The 14085-nt window shown below is 35.4% G+C and overlaps 1 pseudogene; it reads right to left on the reverse strand.

Annotated features, from left to right (window-relative positions):
• Positions 1–4778: 4778 nt before the first annotated feature.
• LOC135325790 (gamma-2-syntrophin-like) overlaps positions 4779–14085 on the reverse strand; it is a 170129-nt pseudogene continuing 160822 nt past the window's right edge.

Below are 14085 nucleotides of genomic sequence, written 5' to 3' on the forward strand. Positions count from 1 at the left end.
CTTCAAAAGCACAGCCAGCAGCCAGGAGCCTGCCACTGGCCTAGGAGGCACTCAGGCTGCTGTGACCTCACAAGAAAAGCCAGCAAGGGGCGCTGCAGACTAACCTAAGAGGCACTCAGGCTGCTGCGACCTCACAAGCACAGCCACCAGACATGAGCCTGCCACTGGCCTACGACGCACTGAGGCTGCTGTGACCTTAAAAGCACAGCCAACAGCCATGAGCCTGACACTGGCCTCAGATGCACTGAGGCTGCTGTGACCTCACAAGCACAGCCAGCAGCCATGAGCCTGCCACAGGCCTCGGAGGCACTGAGGCTGCTCTGATGTCACAAGCACAGCTAGCAGCCATGAGCCTGCCACTAACCTATGAGGCACTGAGCTTGCTGTGACCTCACAAGCACAGCCAGCAGCCATGAGCCTGACACTGGCCTCAGATGCACTAAGGCTGCTGTGACCTCACATGCACAGACAGTAGGGGGCGATATACACTAACCCATGAGGCACTGAGGCTGCTGTGACCTCACAAGCACAGCCAGCAGCCATGAGCCTGACACTGGCCTAGGAGGCACTCAGGCTGCTGTGACCTCACAAGCACAGCCAGCAGCCACGAGCCTGCCACTGGTCTATGGGGCCCTGAGTCTGCTCTGAGCCCACAAGCACAGCCAGCAGGGGGCGCTCTAGACTAACCTATGAGGCACTGAGTCTGCTGTGACCTCACAAACACAGACAGCAGCCATGAGCCTGCCACTGGCCTAGGAGGCACTGAGGCTGCTGTGACCTCACAAGCACAGCCAGCAGCCATGAGCCTGCCACTGGCCTAGGAGGCACTGAGGCTGCTGTGACCTCACAAGCACAGCCAGCAGCCATGAGCCTGCCACTGGCCTAGGAGGCACTCAGGCTGCTGTGACCTCACAAGCACAGCAAGCAGCCATGATCCTGCCACTCATGAGCATCACATTCATCAACCCTGTTTTATTCATCTTCTTAGTTTACCATGAAGAATTAATAGATTCATAAGATAGAAATGACAATTACTTCTTATTCTGACTGCCTAATTTCTGCTTAATTTTATTTATGTAGGGGAACATTTCTTGATGAAACTTAAGAGGGTGATTCAGAATCCTATTTCTCAAGCACCACTTAATTCCTAAAGATGCCTGGAAACAATTAATGTATTTGTTTTGACTGCAGAGTTGCTTAGACACCCAAAGTCTTCTGAGTTCTCGGAAGAGCTAGGTTAGCTGTGATACAAACATGAGTAGGGAGATACCTATTCTCTGCCTCTGCCTTGCCTTTCCAATACCCCTCTAATTACATATTACTTGAGTCCAACAATATTGTGATGGATTTATAATGGAATATTATGCTGTAATTATTTAGCAGTCTCACCCAGATTTTGATATTTACAGATTTTATTTTTGAATAGAAACATTAAAATAGAAAAAAAAGTTTAAAATATACGAGTAGGCTACTATTGATCATGATCACAGAAGAACTGGATACAAGACTGCATTGCTATTCATTGCAAAAATAGTTTAGAAGCTATTTGAATTTTTATCTAGTGGAATCTCTTCAGCTAACTCCTAATTTTGAAAACAATGGGAGTTTTATTGATACCTCCAGTGGACTGAGAACAATATCCAAAATATACAAGTTAATTTTGTTTCTTTCTGGAGCAACTTAGATTTTTGGAGCTATTCACCTGTTTATTTTGGTGAAAATGCAGGTTTTTAAAATGTCAGTGCAGTTTTGTGCAGTTTTCTATTTGACCTCTCACAGCTATCAATATATCAATATATAAAATATCACAAAAGCAAGTATGTGATTTAAAATATAAGCAATACTTTTCATATTATAAAACAATTATTGCTAATGAAAGGTCAGGAAGTAGTACATAGGCATATAGTCACTACTGTGTTGATATTATATATAATATAGTCAAATGAATGCATTTAAAGGGAAATTATTAGAAAACACTGGTTTCATGCAAAGGCTACTGAAATCAGTTGGAGCTAATCTATTCACTTCTGTATGATTATTGATCAGTGCTAGTGACCTCTTTCAGGGCATTTTTAATAGAATACACATGCAAAATTAAATAATACTTCAGAACAGTGAGCAGTTGTAGGAATGAGGAGATTGTATAGATCACTGTCTGAGTTGCAAAGGATAGATGGAAAGAAAGTATTATATGGGTATGTTTTACACAGAAAATTTTAAAACCATAAATATTTACTAGGAAAACAAGAAGTGAAAAACAAAACATAAACACAGAATGGATTCTGAAAGAATTTAAGCAATGGATATGTCATGGAAAATAATCTCATCTTCTCAGACCTGAATATTATGTTTGGGTTAGAAATGAATTAAACTGATGAACTAGTAAAATCTATGACAAGATATTAAAGAGGAAATTTAGAAAGACTAATAGAAGAGAAGATGTCAAAAATACCCAGGACTAGATACTCAATCAGAGATAGTCCATCAAGCAAAACAGGAAAGAGAAACAAAGCTGAGGAAAGGATATTGTATAAAACATTTCTTTAAAATTATTACTTGACTTGATCATCCTGAAGAACATTCAGTGGATAGAGGGAAATGCTAAAGTCTGGAATAAGAAGATAACGAACTCAGGATACTTTGAGATAAGTTAATTTCAGCTCTGTGATCTTTCCTAACTGTGGAACATTGCTTATGATCACAGAGCAAAAACAGGGATTGGCAGGACACACCAGCATTGAAAAGTAATTCATCGCTGCTGACAAAACAGAAAAGGAACTGATTAATTGCATTTGTTTTAACTATTCTTGTTTCTTTTTTAGGAATTTTAATTTCTAAAAAATTAAATATTAAAATAGTGTTTTATCAGCATAATATTTCTGAAATGAAAACTGAAAGCTTCCCACTGCAATTATGGTCCTTATTCAAAAGAAAGAAGTCTTATGGACAAATGAACCTACAGGTGACAACCTTTAATTTTCTGGATGCTGAAATGTCAGTCCCCTTTATGTGGCTAGAAATATTCTGAGTAACATTAAATTGCAGACTTCATTCATGCTACTCCTGATATCCTTCTGAAAAGATGGACATGAAAAGCAGCATTTATTTTTTGAGGTAAGAAAGGAAATAGTGGAATCAGAAAGATTTTTCACTGCTGGAGAGTGACCACAACACTTTGTACCCTACTGGCATACTGGTTTATAGCAAACTTGAATGTATGAAACTGACTGACAGAAAACTAAGATATGGGAATACACACACAGGAACTTAAGCATTGCAACCAGATTTTTAATCTAATGCCTCTGCTGGAGTCTTCAGATAGGCTGAACCATGACTGGAAGAAATATTAATATCTTTTGTGCTATACTGGGCTAGCAGATTCTTGAATTCAAATGACAAAGATCATTGCACAAGTGAATAATTGTCCCTTAATTTTGAGATTGTTAGAATGTAACAGAACATCAGGTTTTGAGATTTAACAATAAACACTTCACAATGTCATATAAGGCAAAATAATGTCTTTTAAATCAGTTACCAAATAATTTGATCCCCACCCTTCTTACACTTTAATTCTATATTATCTGTTTTTTATATGGATGATGGATAAGATAATTACGTGGTTGGTCAAATGGATTCATCACTATTTCTTGAAGAGTTTGCGTGAGAAAATCCTTTATGCATTACTAATCCCTCCCTGAAACCTAGCAATTTTTCAGGAAGAATCACATTTTTTCTGAAGGACTGCATTCCTTCTCAGAAGTGCACGAACAACAACATTGCCATTACAAAATCTTTTTTGTTACCCTATCAGTCCAAAGAGATTATTAAAACTCTTCTAAGTGAACATGCAGAAATCTCCTGGGAATTCCAAATATACATAAACTTAGAAAAGCTGGTTCAACAGTCTTGCTGGGACTCCCGCTCCTTGCAAGCTGTGCTAATGCAATACCATGATCCAGTGTGCTTTGGCTAGCATAAACATCTTTAGGAGGCCCCTGCAAACTAGCACACACCAGCTCAAGCTTGCATTTGTGCTAAAATGTGTAAATAGATTTTGAAATAGAGAAGGCTTATACTCTTAACCCATACATTCACGTACTACTCATCCAGTTCAGTTGGGAGTACAGATATAGATGTTCAGCAATAACTTCCTTATGTATAGCAATGGTATATAGTATAAATATGCTGTAAGTTACAACTTAACTCAAAATCAATAGAACTGCTCTGTCTTCATACCACAAAATACCTCCTTTAGGATAAAATATCTGCTTTAGGATAAGCACAATCATTCTCTGGGTTCCATTCACTAACTCTCATGGGAGCTTAGACACCACAAGGCTAATAGGCACCCACTTGTAGATAACTGTATGAGGAATCTGCATCTTAAATTTCATATCACCTAATGGGAAATGTATTCTCTGGTCTGTGAAAAGAATAGCTTGAGAGAATTTTACTATTCAGTAAAGAGTGATAGAGTGATATGACAAAATTTGTTCTCACAATGATTTTACAATGATTTTTCAAATTCTTCCAATGTTAATAAAGTCATTCCTAAATTACAATTAACAACGTAAGAGCAAAATACTTCTTTCTTTGTTCTTTGAAAATAGAACCATTATGCAAAATACAATAAATTTATATTATGCAAGTGGAAAATAAGCTTTATGGAGGACACTGTTTAAGGTGTCCTGAAGAAACTCCACAGAAATTTTTTTCCAGTTGCAGAATGTATCAATTTCCAGTTTATTGTAATCAAAGTAAATTTATACATTACTACTTCTAATTTTCAAACTCTCATAATATACTCATACAGTGTTATCACACAGTCATAGACAGATAAATATTTATGTGATGATGAAGCTTTCAGAAGCCTTTGGTGTATTAAAGTATACTCAGATCTTTACTCACAGTGCATATTAATCTGAAACAATTATTAAACATATGCAGTAACTTTGCTAAAATTTGTTACAGAATATTTTACTGATGAAATGGCTCCAGGATTCAAATTATTCATTACTTACCCCTGTTCTTTGAACTTCCAAGAAAATTGCTCTTTGAAAAGATTTCTCCCACACTGCCAACTCAATGCCAAGCTCTACATTGAAATAATGACTCTTGCCATGTCCATACACTCTTGTCATAACACTGAAACAATATGGCCTCTGGTCTTCAAGATCATAGTCTTGATGAATACCTAAATACAAGTTTGCTTGTAGCCAGCAATCATCAGCAAGCCAGAGCTGAAAGACATGTTTCAGTATGTGACTCTTCATCTAGCAAAAACAAGCAGTTACGGCAACATTGTCTTCTGTAAATGACAGGTACTCACTTATTTATGTTGTTATATTAACAATTATCTTGAAGCAATGTTTTGAGAATTAAGGAATATTTGCAAAGACAACTTCTCTTTTACTTTTTATTCACTTTAACCTGTATATACAATCTGAGCTACTTCTGTACTTCCAAAATACCATCAAAGTAATCTAAGCAATACATACATTGTAATTTAAAAGGATTTTATAGTAATGAAGTTGAGGAGGAAGGGATGATTAGGAGGGTGACCAGAAGGAAGTTCTCTGACTGAGGTTAGAGAACAAGCCTACCAACGAAAGAGGGAAAGAAGGATTTTGGAGAGATACTGGGGATAAATTTGAGAGACAGCATATGGGAGTGCATCAGAACTTCTAAGAAAGCCAATGGCTGTAGAGCAGATAGCATACTATTGTTTCTCCAGAGGATGGTGGGAGAAGTTTCTTAAAAATTCATCCATGATTCCAGGTGATGACTAAAACGTCTGCACTATCATGCTGAAGAGAGAGAGGAACACCTATTAGCAGGTGTGTTGATAATATATGGAACTATATTTTATATCCTTCCAGTTCTGTTTCTCCCCTTTTCCAGCTATCCTGTGATCAACCATTTGGAAGTGAATTGCTATTTTTTGTTTTATATGTGGACTTGAATTCAAACTTCTATAAGCAAAATGGTGTCTTACCTACTTTATAAAAATGGACCGTTTAAAATAGCAAAAATTGTGACTATGATGTCAGATACCAGTTCCAAGTAAAGCAATTCCCTCTAATTTAAATATTTTAGCTTTTGAATTTATAATCTATTATAAAAGTAAATATATAAATATATATAAATACATATTATATAATATATATTCTTTTATGTTTTTTCATCATAGGTTTTTCAAATGTCTTCATAATAGCACCCCTTTGAACTAACATATTTATGAAAAAATCGGCAGGAAATAGCCCCTCGCAGTCAGTGGAGTTGTATCTGAGATAAATTTAGCTGACCACATACCTAGTTTAAGTTGCACAGTTAATCAAGGAACTGATTAGTGTGATTTTGTGAAACAAGAAAAAAAAACCTTTTAAAGATGAAATAAAACAAAAGACTCCCCCATATAGTGATAAATGCTTCTACGAAAGAAATTACTTTTGAAACAGACTTAAATGAATGGTATCTTATTTAAAGTGTTTCCCAAACACTAAACTCAGATTTGTAAGATTGAAAGATTGAGTTTCTTTTTCTTGAAGCACTTTTAATGAGCCCATTTCATTTTACAGTTTTGGTCCAGTCATAGATTACTCAGAGGTGACACTGAAAAGAACTTCTTATAAGCTCAAAGAAATGATATTTTGTTTACAATCAAGTGGAGGGAAATTCCTGACTTGCTTGAATGCAGTTGAAGAGCTCTGCACCAGTCTTACAGCAGAGTACAAGTACTCCACGCTAGTTGGATTCCAGTCTGCTAATGCAGTAATTTATTAACAATCTAATGGTTATTCTGGAAATGACAACATGAGCTTACACAGGTCCCTTAGTAGCTGCCAGTGTGCCCTGCAACTACAAGGGCAGTGAAGTGAGACCCTGCCATCAACTTCAGGACAAACCAGAACTTCCACATTACTCTTTTATAACCAAAATACATCCCTGTAACACAAGGTTTTGTAAATGAAAACACACTCTTACAAGAAACTTCCTTTATGTTTCAGTTTATCATTGATTAGCACGAAAACTGAGAAAAACAAAACTAAATTAAAAAGCCAGTCTTTCCAGCTGCTTATAGATTTAAATATTTTCACCAGTTGAATTTTCAAATTATATATGTTTTAGTTTCTATATATTAGATAGGGCTCTTTCCCACCTCCCTTTCTCTTTGACGGCACAGGGAAGAGAACAGTGAAAGAACAAAAGGGACTTTGCAAAGAGAATCCCATTCATTACGCTCTAATGTCACCTATAAAGAGCGTTTTGTTTCTGGGTTTAGGAGAGGTCTCTAGTCAGCCAGATATGGGATAAAAGCAGATGCTGGACTGGACATAGGTGGCTTTGAAAAGATCAGAATGCAGCTTTGTACCCAAGTCCTAGAATCCTGTAGTCAGAATAAGCACTTTAAAGATTTTGCATTCATTTTTCCAGGACCTATAGTAGTCTATCATAACCTACCAAAGTCTGGACCTGCAACCCATGTACATAAAAACAAACAAATAAGCAAACAACTGGGATCTGAACATCTAAATGTAACCTACAATCATGTGTATAAAATAAATGCTTACAAGTTTAGGGTCCTGTGTCCTTCCTGTTCTAGATGAACACACAACCACCTTCACAGGAGAGCAGTGAAGGTTCCCTTTTCAGTAATAAAAAGCAGAAGAAAAAACTGCTCTGCTAGCACATTCTCCTCCAGGTACTGCCCCATATTCACAAACAGCACCAAACTTCTCATGTGGGAACTGAAAATTTTGCTTGTGCTCGTGAACTACTGAGTAACATAAAGCTGGCATATCTAACTTTATGCCATTTACTCAAACCTAAGCTGTGATGTGTGCTGTGGGTGTTTTAGGGGGCACCTTGGACGTGGCATGTAATACCACCAGGGTACACTGCACTTCATTGTCCAAAATGGCCCTGCAGCTATTCTAGGAGAGAATGGTCTTGAGGCAGTTCAAACCGATTTTCCCATGCTTTTTTGGACTGATGAAATGGAAGCTGAGCAGAGATTCTCCTATGTTCCCAAGTGTCACCTCTTTTTCAGCAGCCATGGACTAATAGGTATTAAGCCTACTTCTGCTTTGAGACTCAGTAATGCTTACCCTGGCTCTTAGACTAATAAATATATATTTTTTTACTTTGACTGAATGTGAAAATGTGATGTGTGGAAACACTACGTATTAGAAGAAAATGAAATTTTTTAAGGCAGATTGATTTTTAAAAAGTATCTAATGTTCTTGCCTCTGAACTATACAGATTTTCAGTAACAGTTCCAGTAAATATGGAGTATAAATTAAGATGTAGGGGGAAAAATGAGATAAATGAGATCAGATTTTCAATCATCTGGTTGTTACCACTGAATGTTCATGTATATTCAAGTGTGAGAATGTGAAATATGAATATTCATTCACATATTTGCATATGTATGTTTATGTTTGCATGTGTGTGTGTATATATGTACATATGTAAACACACACAAACCTAAAATATAGCAAGTGTTTTGTGTTAAAATCTAATTTCCATATTGAATTCTTATTTTCCATTTTTAACTTATGTTATAATCAACACGAGAAGCTTACAATCTGATGTGTAACAAGTGACCTTGCCTTAAGAACCATCTTTCCTAAGAACCAAAATGATACAATATTCTCCACTACACCCTTACAGTAGTTCTAACTAGCTTCGGAAAATCTTTAAAAACGCTCTCCCAAAACTGCAGTCTTTACAACATGAATTCCATCTTTGAGTCTGCCATGCAGAAGCTTTAATCTCTTAAGAATTTTGTCCATGTTTGTTGATTCACACAATTTCCTTCATTTGTCATGTATACTAAAGAACCAACAGAAAAGAAACTTAAGTGTTGAGTTTAAGCTTTTGTAATTTAGTTAATTTAATCACTAAGATTTGGAATTAAGCATTCATCTATTAAAATGTCAAGGACATTACGAGTTGAATTGTGGGTAGTTTATTTCCCACTTTTTCTTAATGAAAATTAAGACTTTTCATTTTTTTCATTTTTTTCAGAATTTATTTCAAGCAAATTCTTGTGATGTCCTTGAAATTAACCTTACCAGAATATTCAAGGAAGGACTGAGTATGAAATCAGTAGTAACATTTATAGGAGAGAAAACAAAAACAATGCCTACTATACAGCAAACCCTTCTCAAAAGGCTTGACGAGTATCTACTTTGTCGCTGCCCAATTTATTTATCTGGAAAATATAAGGTTTAATAAAATTTTAAGGAAATAGAATCAATAACCTGGGACAGAGCCTCTGCCCTTTGCTGCAGTGATAGGCAGTGAAGGAATCTCCTCACTCTGGCTGAAGGGTTCAACTGCTGAACTTTTCATTTACAACAGCAAAATTGGCCACTGAAATCAGTAGAGGCTCCTTTAGCTGTCAGCTAAAGGGAATGACACCTCTGTAAAATGCAGATGTCAGCACATGTTTAAGAACTATTTTTGTAGTTTCTGTCATCTCACATATTCTTTGCTCTGTGGTTATAACTTGATCATATTTTCAAGTTTGTTCTTCTTTTCTTTTTTTTTTTTTTTTTTTTTTTTTTTTTTTTGTCGTTATCAGCAAAACAAGCATAGGAAGTATGCCCGTGTTGTTGAAAGCTAGTTTGGAACAAATAGTTTGAGTGGTCGAGATGTTGTACCTATCCATACCTGTCACCCCATTCTTTAAAGAATTTGGTCATTTACTGCAACAGGGAACTCCATTCTGAGCCAGACAGAAAAGGGGGATCGAATGTTATTGTCAGCTCTCTGAAAGATATATTTTTTGATCTTCTCCTTCTGTAACTTGTCCTGAATAATAACTGTGTTGCATCAGAGAAGCATCCGTAACTAGCACTCCCTTACAGTAATGGAACTTAAGTCGGCGAGCTACTGTTCTTCTGCAGTTACGTACAGACAGCAGACCAACCCGTCTTCTTTAGAACACTAGCACATGGTCAAAGGAATAACAGTAAGGAAAGGGTCAGCAGCTGGTCAGAATTGTTTTCAGTTGGTTTGGAATTTTTCAATGAAATAGCATTTCATGAAAAAAGACTGAATTATTGAAAACCTTTTTTTCTGGGAATTCACTGATTTTTATTTTCTTCAAAATATCCTTATTTAGGATGGCATTTCTTGATGTAATTCTAACAGCAAGTAGTCTAGTAGTTAAAGCACTCATACAGAACGTGAGAGAGATAAGTACAAGTTTTTTCCAGCTAACTTCCCATTTGGATGGCTGCAAACTGGTACCTCTACCTGTCTTTTTGGACCTGTCTTTTCTAGTCTGTCTGTCTCTAGTTCTGTCTTTCTGGACATCATCCTGTGTAAACTTCATAGCTTGCAAATATAGTGAAGGAAAGTATAATTTCACAGTTAGAGTGCAGTCTGGGGACTCAGGTGAATTACAGTCTTCTTATGGCTCTACTTTCAGTCTTCTGCGACTCTACAAGCATACTTTTAATATACCTATGCTTGGGTTTCCCTGTCCAAAATGATGATGATCAAGTTATTTCCCTCACCTGCAAAGCAGTTTCCGATTAGCTGGTAAAGAACTAACTTAATCTATCTGATGGAACTTATCACAAAAATATCTTTCACAAATCAATTCTATAAACAGACTGCTAATGTTTGGCCAAAAAGTCATTCCTCAGGACAAGCTAAAGAGATAAAACATGACAACGTCTCTAGACTATGCAAAAAAGAAAAGAAAAAAACCCTACAATACATGAATGCACCATGTTGTCCTTTGTAAGGTAAAACCAATTATAGTGTTAGTAAGTTACTCACAATCTAACAAGGACAGAATTTTGTATTCCTTATTATGCAAATTAAATAACAGTACCTTACATAGATCAAAATTACAAAGAAAGCATTTTTTGTCACAGTCATGTAAAAATCTGACTCATTAAAGAGAAATGCAATATCAAGCTTCATTATGATTAGCTGTTTGTTTCATTCATAATTGACATGGCTGGCTGTAATACTGAAAAATGTCTTCAATTTGGAAGTATTTTAGTAAGTTGCTCGCTTGGAACCTAATCCATTTGCTGTAGTCTCTTATACTTACATAGACAATGCAGCTGCTGCAAAGAATAGGCTTTATAACAACAGATAAACTACTTGAATGTTAGCTACTACCAGTTAATCTTAACTTGAGATCATCATTAACCTGAAGAGGTAAACTCTTTTTACTAAATAGCATAATCGTAATTTTTGGGAAACCTACCTTGTGAATTTTAAACAGAACCTCACAGAGGTTATAGATTTTTTCAGCTCATACCCAGTCTAGTGTGCTTACCTATAATATCAAAAGAAAATATTAAAAAACATATTTCTTTTTACATATTTCTATTAAAATTATGAAAAGATGAAAAATTAAAAAGATTTCACCAATGATTATTCTACTGGATACTATAAAAATATTCAAACGTTACTACACTTAATATCCAGGATTTAAAAAAGACTGCCAAATAGCATTTCATTTTTAAAGAAACAGAACCTAGAGGGTTCTTACTAAAATTAAAACATATTTGATTACATTTTTTCTATTATTACTTCAGTATGATGGAAACCTCTTTGTAATCTCTGTGGTGAGGTACATAACCATATTTATTTTACAAAATGCTAACAGACAGAACTTTCTCAAATTCAGAGTCATTCAAATGCACTCCCCAATTTAATAAAAATTTTAAATCAATAAACCAAGATGTGATCCTAAATTCAGCTTTGAATTCACATACACTAGAACACGAGGACCTTAGTTTTATATTAAAAATGAAAAAGGACTATATATTTACAATATCTGACATTAGAAAGAATGTCAGCTGTGTGCCTATATTTCTTAATACTAAAAAGAAATGGAATGTTTTGTTTTCTTTTGATTTTGTTACAGTATCCTGTTGACATTAATGGCTGCTATAGCTTGACAGTTGGAATGATATTTTTTTTCTCTCTAATGTCTAGGTCATGTCTTAATCATCTGCTTTATTTTAAAAACAGGATCTAGCCTATGCAGTTCAAGAAAAAAAACATGAACCTCTAAGTATAAAAAATACAAGGCGAATACACATTATTTTCTTTATATTATTTACAGCAAAGTCATGTTTTTTTTCTTGGTGAATGCACAGGTATGACTGTTCAGATACATGGAGAATGTGACTAAACCGAACTCTGAAAAGCACCACAAAACTCAGGAGCAGACTGTGGTGATTTTTGTCAGTAACTAAAAGTTATTTCACCTGAATGCTGTTTGAAGAGTAATGTGAACTCAGTGTTAATTTCTGTCTAATCTTATATGCTCTTGTGTCCACTCCAACAGGAACTAATGGGCATTATTGCCACATATCTGTCACAGCTATGAGTTTAAAAGCAGTGTTCCAGAATTTACCTAAAATCTTTCTTCCCAGCATGCAAAACATTTCACTTAAATTTAGATATCAGAAGTGTGTAATATTAACAATCTAATCTAGTTCTTCATAAATCTAATTTTAATTCCCTCATGTTTGGGAAAGAAAAAAAAAAAGACAAGACAGTGGTTCCTCCAAGTTGTCTTACATCCTTGCCATAGGGTTTATGAACAGACTGTGGAAATGCTTTTTCTTTTTCTGTCACTGGATATAGAAGTTGGTAACTACTTTAGATTAGATATGTAGCTTTCAGAAAACCAAACTTAGTTGAGATGAATCACATATTACAAACGAGACTGAAGACCCCTGGAAGTGAAAGCTGTATCACCACATCTTTTCAGGATGTAAAGGGACTCATATTCCATGGTTGTCCATTTGACAGTTTTTATATTTTAAAAATTAAATTAAAAAATCACCTAAATACAATGTAATACAATTCTTTCTGTAATATTATAAGCATTGTTTCATCATAAATTAAAGCTCAAGACATTACTTAATGATAACTTTAAAAGTACTTAATACTACCTTAAAGGAACTTTGTCAAATTTAAATCTAATGTCAGCTGCTTTAGAAAACCAATTTAAAGCAATTTTAAATATTACACTTGTCCTCCCATTACTTTATAAAGTGCAGTAATTTTTGGAGTCATACATTACTGATTTTAAATATTCTGTTACTATTTTCTTTCTAGTGAGGTGCAATCAATATTTTATTTGAATTTTGATTTTTAATTATTGTTAGGAGTTGGCAATAACACAGGATTAGAAGCAACTGGAACTGAGGAATTATGGCAGATTCATAAGGTAATGCCGTGCATTCAAACATGCTGACATCGGGCTAAGTACTGCAGGTCTTTCCTTGATTCTTATTTAAAGGGAAGTCTTTTTTACTTTGATAGTCGTTTTGAAAATAAACTAATTAAAGATAACAGGTTCTGGCCCATTATTGTTGACTCTCAAAAGATCTCAATGCTTCTTGCAAAATAAGATTTATAGCAGAGTGATATCTAGTTCATTATTTGGTCTTGAGTTTCTGGAAGGAAAAAATTTCTTTTCATTCTCAGTTAAAAGTATGAGAATCCTCCATCCCTATTAGTGGCTAGACAAGACATAAAAGCAGAAGCACCTGCTTAATTTGCTGTTTATGAAAGTGAACTTAATGACAGAAGGTATAACTTAAAAGTTGTCCAGACAACTGAATTTTCATTTGCTCCTACCTTCTGTTTTGATTCCTGAAGATTAATTTAAACTGCTAGGGTTTTTTGCTACTATTAATGATGCTGCCATGGACACTGGTAACACTGCTGTGCCATTAAATTCACTGTGAATACTTCAGAATTCTCCCCATTATCCTGTGGATCTCTTTCATCCTTTGACTCTCTGTAACCTCTTATGACCTTTTGTGCAGAGATAGCAAGGGATGATAGATCACAATCAACAGCTATATAAGCCAAGTCTTTATTTTACTGTGTGTATCAAGGAAAAACTACCACACTTACAGCCAAGAGTGAAACAGCCTGAATATCATAGTGTGCAAGGTCATCAGGAGAACACAAATGACATTTGGAGGGATTTTAAGGAAGGGAAATAAACATAATGCAAAGAGATGTTGGAATCCAAAGGGGCAGTTGACATTATTTATAGTTTTCTCCTTAGAACTATCCTAGAAT

Source organism: Dromaius novaehollandiae, unplaced genomic scaffold (assembly GCF_036370855.1).
Source record: "Dromaius novaehollandiae isolate bDroNov1 unplaced genomic scaffold, bDroNov1.hap1 HAP1_SCAFFOLD_57, whole genome shotgun sequence".
Classification (NCBI taxonomy): domain Eukaryota; kingdom Metazoa; phylum Chordata; class Aves; order Casuariiformes; family Dromaiidae; genus Dromaius; species Dromaius novaehollandiae.